The 9,293-nt window shown below is 44.7% G+C and overlaps 1 pseudogene; it reads right to left on the bottom strand.

The window, feature by feature from the left end:
• Positions 1–4,221: 4,221 nt before the first annotated feature.
• Positions 4,222–6,144, bottom strand: LOC118643947 (annotated as a pseudogene).
• Between the last annotated feature and the right edge of the window lie 3,149 nt (positions 6,145–9,293).

Below are 9,293 nucleotides of genomic sequence, written 5' to 3'. Positions count from 1 at the left end.
AGAGAGAACATCGACTGGCTGTCTCCTGCATGCCCCACCTGGAGATCAGGCCCACAATCTGAGCATGTGCCCTGACTGGGAATGGAAATGGTGACATCTTGGTGTATGGGTTGACGCTCAACCACTGAGTCACACCAGTTGGGCCCTTAAAGTATTTTATGTGATTTTAAATACAATTAGTTCTTTTTTTTTTTATCCTCACCCGAGGACATTTTTCCATTTTTTGTTCAGGTAGAGTGGGAGGGAGAGAGAGGAACAGAGAGAGAGAGAGAAACATCGATGTGAAAGGAACACATTGAGTGGCTGCCACCCGCACACGGACCAGGGCCGGGGACAAACTGCAACCGAGGTACGCGCCCTTAGCAGGAACCAAACCCAGGTCTCTCAGGACCGCAGGCCGACGCTCTAACCGCTGAGCCAAACCGGCCAGGGCCAATTAGTTCTTAAATATGTAACTAGAGTGGGGTACATGGTAGGACAGAGAGAAGAAAAACAGCAATGATTAAAATAATATTAATATTTTAAAATAAATGCTTATATTTAACACAGTAAATTTAATATGTAATATTTCTATAAATATTTTACACATTATCTGTTTTATATAATACTACATATTATATATAATATTTATAATGTAAATATTATAATTATATCTTATATTTTCAAATGTATTTTTTTATTGTATAATGCATAGTATTTATAATATATATATTTAATGTAATAAAATGACACAGTAGTATTTTGTTTTTATTTATTTATTTACTGATTTTTTGATTGCCCAACAGTATTTTGTGCTTCATATGTTTCAGGACCCATGTTAGAGGCTTTATATATTATCTCACTAATATCTGTATCTCTCAGTGAGGTAAGTCCTATTTGATGTCCATTTTTACATGAGAAAACCAGGAGAAAGATGTTAAGTAATATGCTCACAGCAATAGAGATTGTAAGTGGCCCACGTGGGGTGGAGCCCACTTTTCTAGGATTTCTGCATTTGTGTATAACCCCATTATAAAACAAAAAATAAAAACAGGCAGTTCAGAGAAGTACTATACTGACTTTTCAATTTGTCACAGGACTTTGATTTTTGTAGTAGATTTCCTTTAAAAAATTATATTTAGCCTAGTACAGGATTGAAATGGTTTTGTTCTTCCAGAGCACAGACTTTGCTGAGTGACTAGCGTGAACCAGGCTGGCATTTTTTATTTGCAGGGCTCACCTACAAAGTAAATAATTGTGTAGATAATAGCAAAGACTCCCATTAGAAACCTGCGGAAAGGATATTTTGAAAGATTGTTTTCACAGGACTTCCTTGGTTTCTCTTAAAATGTTAATATTTGATTTTATTAGATATAAAGTAATAACAATAAAAAAAACTTTTTCTAAGAGTCATAGTTACTATTATTTTTTATTATACTGTCTATTACTATTACTATCCACAATAAAAAAAAATCCAAAATAAAATAAAAATAATAAGCAAACAGAAATTGTAAAATGATATCTTTAATAGATACCACGTTTTCTTCTTTATTGCAAAATCTCAGGCATTGGTTGCAAAATCCTTTAATAACAAACTTGCATGAAAGGATAGATGTTAAACCATTATGCAAAATCCCCAAGAGTTAATGATCAAACTACATTTACTTTACAAAACAAAGAAAAACAAAAAACCAAAACTAGCATGCAATGAACTCTGAGCACCACTGTGTAGAAGAGTAAAAATGGAGACTGAGTCATGAAATGTAAGTCAGTCTGTTATGGCAGAAATTTGGTTGGCAGGAAGAAAAAGACTGCACACGCTCAGAGGATTAGAAAAGGACTGTTTAATGAGCACTAGTGCTGTCCCAGCGGAGTCACCTCCAAAGGCTGAGCCCCGAGTCTGGGTTCCAGCCACCTTTTATACATAAACGTCCGGGTATTTGGATCTTTCTTGTTCCACTGTAGTTTAGGTGGTTGGTGGATGTAAGGAATTAAAGCCAAGGGCAGGGGTTCTGCACTGCCTAAGGGACTGCACATGGCTTACCTTCTCATTCCCTCCTCTTAATTCTCAAGCGGCTCCTAGCTGACTTAGAGAACATCTTGGACAGGGAGTTCCCTTAGTGCCTTGTGAGGAAGAGGGGCAACAATCTCTCTGACTGCTTCCTGCTGAAACAGGGGCATTGAAGGAGAGGAATGCAGCAACCAGAGTTCCTCATCATCCAGAGGAGAGTAGTTGGGGGTCCTTATTTGAAGCATCATTTGGATCTTTATTGTTTCTAAGGAAGAGGAAATGAAATGGGTTAGCATGTTGAGAATACAAGGGCCAACAGAAACGCTATAAAAAGCATTAAAAGAGGACCACATAAGGAGAGTACCCAAGATGCCCAGTATTTGTTCTGGGCCATGTCTCTAACTATTTCTGACTGATTAACATAAAAGCAACAGTCCTCGTTTAAGAAGAGGCATATTCCTCCCTTTTCAGCAATCAGTAGGTCTAACCCCCTTCTATTTTGTAATACTACTGCTGCTAAGGAGTCTACTTGATCCTGTAAGGCTACTAAGGATACAGAATCCAGTGCTGAGATCAGTCCAGCAGGTGATGACCATCAATTCTACTGGTGGAGTCCTCAGGCGCTTGCCGTAAACTGATCAGCAGGTTTCACTATCCTCTTAAGGGTGACCTGCAGAGGATTGTTCTGGTTAGTGGTCACTCTCCACGCAGGTTGGTTGTGTGGCAGGTGATCTGCCTTCACCCATGTATTCAGACTTGCAACCTTGAGAGCTGTGGGAATGGTTAGTACAACTAAATAGGTCCCTTTCCAGGTTGGTTCAGGGGGTTCCCTTTTCCAGTCTTTTATCCAGACTTGGTCCCCTAGTCTGTGGGGGTGTACAGTTACTTCCAGGGAAGTGGGTATTCTATTGGTTGCCCACTTATGTACCTCAAGAGTGGTTTTTCCTAGACCTTGTAGTTGTTTTTGGATTTACAAATTTCCCAGTTATTTTATATGTCCTTTAAATTTGATCAGTGGAGGAGGTCTTCTTTATAAGATTTCAAAAGGGGAGAACCCTATCTTTGCCGAAGGGATGCAGTGTACTCTCGGGAAAGCTACAGGCAGTATATCAGTCCACGGAAGGCTGGTTTCTTGACATAGTTTTGCCATGATCTTCTTAAGGGTCCGATTCATGCTCTACTTTCCCTGAGCTCTGGGCCGGTAGGCCATGTGCAAATTCTATTGGATGCCTAGAGTTTTAGCTACCTGCTATACTATATTTCTGCTACAAAGGATGGGCCATTGTCTGATCCTATAATCAATGGCATTTCATATCTCAAGATGATGTCTCTCAGTAGAGCTTTGGTTACTTCTCTTGCCTTTTCTGTACATGTGGGGTAAGCTTCAACCAAGCCTGAGAAAGTACAGATGAAAACCAAGAGATATTTATTTCTTCTACTGGGTGGTATTTCTGAGAAGTGTACCTCTAGATCAGTGGTTCTCAACCTTCCTAATGCTGCGACCCTTTAATACAGTTCCTCATGTTGTGGTGACCCCCAACCATAAAATTATTTTTGTTGCTACTTCATAACTATAATTTTGCTACTGTTATGAATCACCATCGGAAATATGTATTTTCCGATGGTCTTAGGTGACCTCTGTGAAAGGGTCATTTGACTCCCAAAGGGGTTGCGACCCACAGATTGAGAACTGCTGCTCTAGATCTTCAAAGGGTACTTGACCGTAGTGCTGGATCCTGGCGGGCCTGGTGGGGCCTTGTCTGGCATTGTTGGCCTGAGCACAGAGGAGACAGCATTGGGAGACTGAGGCACAGAGGGATGGAAGTCAAGCAATCGGGTAGTACTGGATTAATAAGGTTTCTAGGGCATTTTTTTCCCCTGATGGGTGAGTTCGTGTTGTTGGAGGACTAACTAATGGGCTAATTGTTCTGGCACATAGATTCCATGGTCTGGGAGGATCCATCATCCTTCCTTCATTATATTTCTCCCCTCCTGTTGTGCCCATTCTTCTTCCTGGGCCATGTATTTTGAGGTTGCAGGTAGTTCTGGAGCCAGCATGATTTGTGATGGAGCTGTCTGTTCTCTTACAGCTTGTTGAGCTGCAGTGTCTGCCCAACGGTTTCCTTCTGAAACTGAGTCTCTTCCCTTTTGGTGTCCCTTGCAGTGGATGACTGCTACATCTCTTGGTTCCCAGAACACTTTCAACAACTTTAGGATTTCACCTTGGTTTTTTATTCCTTTCCCCCCCCTGCAGTAAGGAGCCCTCTTTCCTTGCATATAGCCCCATGTACATGTAGGGTGGCAAAGGCATAGCGTGAGTCAGTATATATGTTGGCCTGATTATCCTTGCTGAGCTCTAGAGCCCTCACCAGGGCCCATAGTTCTGCATCATAGTCTTTGCCAGGGAAAGTCACAGGCAGGTGCAGGGGAGCCTCTGGCTTGTCTCAGAGACAGTGCCCATAGTCATTGTCCAGGAAGTCTATGATGAAGCAGTTACTGCAGGGGGACCAGGACTTCTCAAGATCTACTGAGCCATCACAGGAGCCATGACATGACGAGAGGTGCTCCCAGGCCTATTCAGACTGACACGTGGAACACAGCTTCAAGCTGGATCACACACAGTGCCCATGTTAGCCATGCCCAGGGTGTCGGAGGTAGAGACCCAACACAGGTCTGGATGGGTAAACAGCAAAGTGATCTGGGTCCAAGTCCCCAGGCGTGTTGAGTCCTTGCTGCCAGGCACAGAAGCTATGCAGGGTGTGGTCGGTGCTGGGTCCCACTTGGGGCTCTTCCTCTCGTGGCCCTAGAACCACTAACTGAGTCACCACCAAGCTGACAGGGTTGCAGATGCTCGGATGCTTGAAGGCCTTGGCTGTGACTGCCATGACTGTGAGCAGGTAGTGCTTCAGCCCTGCACCATGAAATGCTGCCATCTTGTCATCTGCCACTGCCAGGGTCTCCATGAATCTACTCAGGGAAGCAAAGCGCTTGGTTCTTCAGGGGCTAGGCCTGGAGTTCCCAGGAGCAGTCTTGACACTGCACATTGGGCCCTGGCCACTGGTGGGACTCTTCCAGTGTAGAATGTGAGCCCCAGGTCCCCCTGCAGAGTTAGGAGTGCCTCCCTCCAGGGGCTGAATGTAGAGTTTGGTACCCCAATACTGCAGCATCCCTAACAGGGCTCTCTCATCCCACTACAGAGATGCCACTGATTCTGGATCTTCATTGATGGTGGCAGTGAGGTAGGTGCCCGGCTCCACCCCACCCAGCAGTTCAGGCGCCTGGCCCAGGTACTGCACTGTCAGCCCCTTGACCTGCACACCTGGGTCTTGCTCCAGCTTTAGCAGCAGTATTTCCCCAGAGGCAGGCAAACAGTACCACAGCCTAGCAGGGATGTCCAAACCTGCCATTTAGTATATCAGGAAACATGATCTCCTCCTCCCTGGGGGAGGGGACCAGCAAGCCTGCCACAACCAGGTCAGTTTTCTTTGAAAGCTAAGCTACCAGTCTCTGCCAAATTCCTGGATTAGCTCTCCCAGGGACATCCGGGAGTGCTAAGGCTGGTGCCTCCACGAGCCTGGTAAATGCTTTCTCAGTCGGAGCTCCAAACAAGGGGCGCCTATTCTTCTCCTTTCATGGACTCCTATAAGGGTTTTGTTATTTCTGAAAATCAGGGTATCCATATTCAACAGAATCCTGCTTCTCCCAGGAATTCTCAAATCTGTCAATGGGAAGTGGGAACCGGAATAGCGCAGACTGCCTGTTTCCTTTTAGCCCCTAGCATTCGTTTGCCTTGGGTGATCATGAAACCTAAGTCTGGCCGGTATCAGCTGGGTGGAGCAGATGTTCGTGGTTTTCTTCACTGGTGGTTGGGGTACTCCTTTCTCCTCCTCCTGCATGCCCCCCCCTGGGGATTGGGCCCACAACCTGGACATGTGCCCTGACTGGGAATCGAACTGGGGACCTCTTGGTGCCTGGGTCAACACTCAACCACTGAGCCACACCAGCCAGGCTGAGTGCAGGAGGGAGGCCAGCAGCAGCAGGAGCAGCCACACCAGCCCAGGGAAGGTCACTGTGGGGAGCAGCAGATGGGGTTAGGCTCCCCATGGCCAGCTGCCTGTCCAGCTCCTCCTGGGATGTGGATCCAGCTGGGACATGGCAGGTTACTGAAGCTGGGAGGGATTGAGGCCATCTGGGCACCACGTCCTTCACACCATGGCTTTGTAGAAAGCTCCTCTCTGCAGCCTGGGGCTCAGACTAGTGCCAGGGTCAGAGGCAGAGTTTCAGAAGGGCTGGGGATCTTCAGACAAGATAGAGAAAACTTGGCCCTTGGCTTGGGAGAGGTGCCTAGTGACCTGACTCCTGTAAACCCTCCTCTCCTGCATCTGTCTCTCCTGCCTGTCTCCTGCAGCTTCTCTGACTTCTCTCTGTCTGCCCCAACCTCTAGCTTCACCTCTGTGCCTTTGTCTGTCTCTCTCCTGTCCCTGTGTCTGCGGGTCTCCCCGAAGGTTCCTCATCAGGTAAGGCCTCTCATGTTTAGGCTTCTATGTCTAGATGACCAGCTGGCACCTAGGTCTAGAGCCACTTTCTGGCTTCTGTGACAATCTGCTACAGTTGACCCAGGAGGGGTGATGAGTCTGGAAGACTGCTCCCCCTTCTTGTAAGGTCCCATCAAGGCCCATTCTCTGGGGTCCCCTTGTTTCCTGCAATGGTAATTGCATTGCTGCTGGGGGTTTTGGTCCCTGGGTTGCTGACCTGAGACATCCTCCCACTGGCTCCAGCGACCCTGGCTCTGGTGGCACAGTGGCTGGTTGTAGGAGTGAGGCGGATAGAGGTGGGCTGTCGGGCAGGTGAGATTCCCATTTTTAGGTAGTGAGGCATATGGTGGTGGCAGTGGAGGGGCATCTTTCAAATCCCCTTGTAATATAGGAGGCTGCTTAATTCATTGTGAAGGCCTTTCACCTTGTGCTTGGAGGACCTTACACTGTCCCTGACTCGGATCAGGTTCGCTGGTGGAGACAAATGTCCTCATAAACTTGATGCTGCCCTCAGCCTTATGAAGTCACCAGGGATGCACAGGTTGGGACTCACGCAGGCTCCATAACAGGCGTTGTGGAGTACGGTCACCCCCACACACAATCACACAGAATATAAACGTCCACCCAAGAATTCCCTATTCTGTGCAGTGTCTGTGTCACCTGGGAGGTGATCAAGCTCTCCTTCTGCCTTACAGGTGGGCCTGAACTCCATCCTGGGTCCCCAGGGACACTTACTGGTCCAATGTCCTGGCAGGCTTTTCTATCCTCCCTGGAGTCTGTTCGAGTGCAGCGGTGGCTGACTACGGTGGGGCCTGGAGAAGGTCAGGGTCCAGTAAATTCACTGGTGGCGCACCTTCCCTTCTGTCACAGGGGCCCCAAATTAGTGGCTCCTTCCTGCCAGCTTCTGACAAAGGTGGCTCAAGGGGCCAGCTGTCAGCTTCCCGGCCAATGTACCAAAATGCTGTGGCAGAAATTTCGGTCGGTGGGAAGAGACAGACTGCATGCTCTCGGAGGATAGAAAAGGACTGTTTAATGCGCACTGGTGCTGTCCTAGTGAAGTCACCTCCAAAGGCTGAGCCCCGAGTCTGGGTTCCAGCCTCCTTTTATACATAAGCCTCCAGGTATTTGGGGCTTTCTAGTTCCACTGTAGTTTAGGTGGTTGGTGGATGTAAGGGGATTACAAAAACCAAGGGTGGGGTCTCTGCACTGTCTAAGGAACTGCACCTGGCTTGCCTTCTCAAGTCCTCACAAAATTACATCTGGTTTCTGTCATTTAATAATATGTGAGTTCCAACTGATAGAAATAGTATGAACACCGCTTAGACACTTTTTATTACCGGATTGAACTTTAAATTCTACTTTTTCATTACTGAGGAAATAAATGTATTTAAATTTTCTATTCATACTGAACAATTACATTGAATATTGGAATTCCTAAGAGAATAAAGAGGTATTATTTCATATCAGTTTTTTTTTTTTTGAGGCTAAATTTTGAGTCTAGTAGCCTAGACTTATGTCAGTGGGGCACTGTTACACTGTTGATGCTGAATTACATTAGAGCTTTATCATATTATAGGTTGAACATTCATACATCAGTTACTGATATTTTTGTCTCAGAACATTTTTATAGTATATTACGCATTTCAGTATAAAAATAGTGAAGTAAAACCACCAAGATGATTGTACTAGCTTAATACAATTACTTAAAAAAAAAGGCAAGATTAATATAAATTTCTTTCTAAATCATGATATCTATAAATATAGATAACCTGTTTAAGGACAGAAGAAATGTATTCTAATGAGAGTGAAACAGGGGAGAAAAAGAAATGTCATGCATCCAGTGTTATGCATGAGACACATCATGTTTCCTTTAAATAATGAGGTTTTCAAGTGTTTTATCATAGCTTCTTGAAGCTGACACATGACCTCCAGATTTGTTATGCATACTACATGATTTTCTTGTTTGGAGTTGCACTGGTTTTGTTTTGCAGTGAAGCCCATTAATTATTCTGTTGCTATTTTTGTTTAGAATTTTGGACATTATTTCCAGGAGAGTCATGGTTTGAAGTGCCTCAAAATCTTTGAACTCAGAAAGGTAAAGGAAGTTTCTTTATGTCAAATATTATGATAGAAGCAAAGTAGAAAAGCAAACAAGCGTTGATTAAATGTTGGATAGACTTAAATAGTTTTCTTCGTGTTCACCTGAAGCATACCTCGAAAGCTCACTAAACTGTATCAACTTGTGTAACAGAGGTCATTAAAAAAATTTATAGCTCTGGAATCTTCTTAGTTCCTTTAGACAGAACCAGATCTGAAACAAACAAGTGAACAGAAGTACTATTGTGCAAATGGACAGAGTTAAGGATTTTATACACTCCCCTATTATGCTCAATGGTATTGTCAGCATCTGTTGCTCTTTTGCATTTGTCTTCCTTTTACTGTAAGTTAAGAAAAGTTATGACTTTCTCTTTTGTCCTTGACCTTGGGTTACATTTGTTCTCCATGGCTATGTGCCAGATGTATCTTGGACCAAGGTGGTTAGTTCTTCTGTTTCTCTCTTCCAGGTGAAGAATTGCAATTGTTTGAGCCTGTCACTGTAGTTTTCTTCTATCAAAACATTCATCACCAGGGAGATTTTTTTTCTCGGCCTTTGTAGAGTCCTTCATGGCATTCAGAAACCAGAGCTATCACTGATATAACTGACTGCCTTTATTTCCTAGTTAGGATCATCTCAATAATATTTTTCTTCACATTGTTTTTTTGATAAC

The sequence above is a fragment of the Molossus molossus genome, unplaced genomic scaffold, assembly GCF_014108415.1.
Source record: "Molossus molossus isolate mMolMol1 unplaced genomic scaffold, mMolMol1.p scaffold_m16_p_4, whole genome shotgun sequence".
In the NCBI taxonomy this organism is placed as follows: domain Eukaryota; kingdom Metazoa; phylum Chordata; class Mammalia; order Chiroptera; family Molossidae; genus Molossus; species Molossus molossus.
Note: the sequence above shows the minus strand (reverse complement) of the source record. Positions and strands in the feature narration are given on the sequence as shown.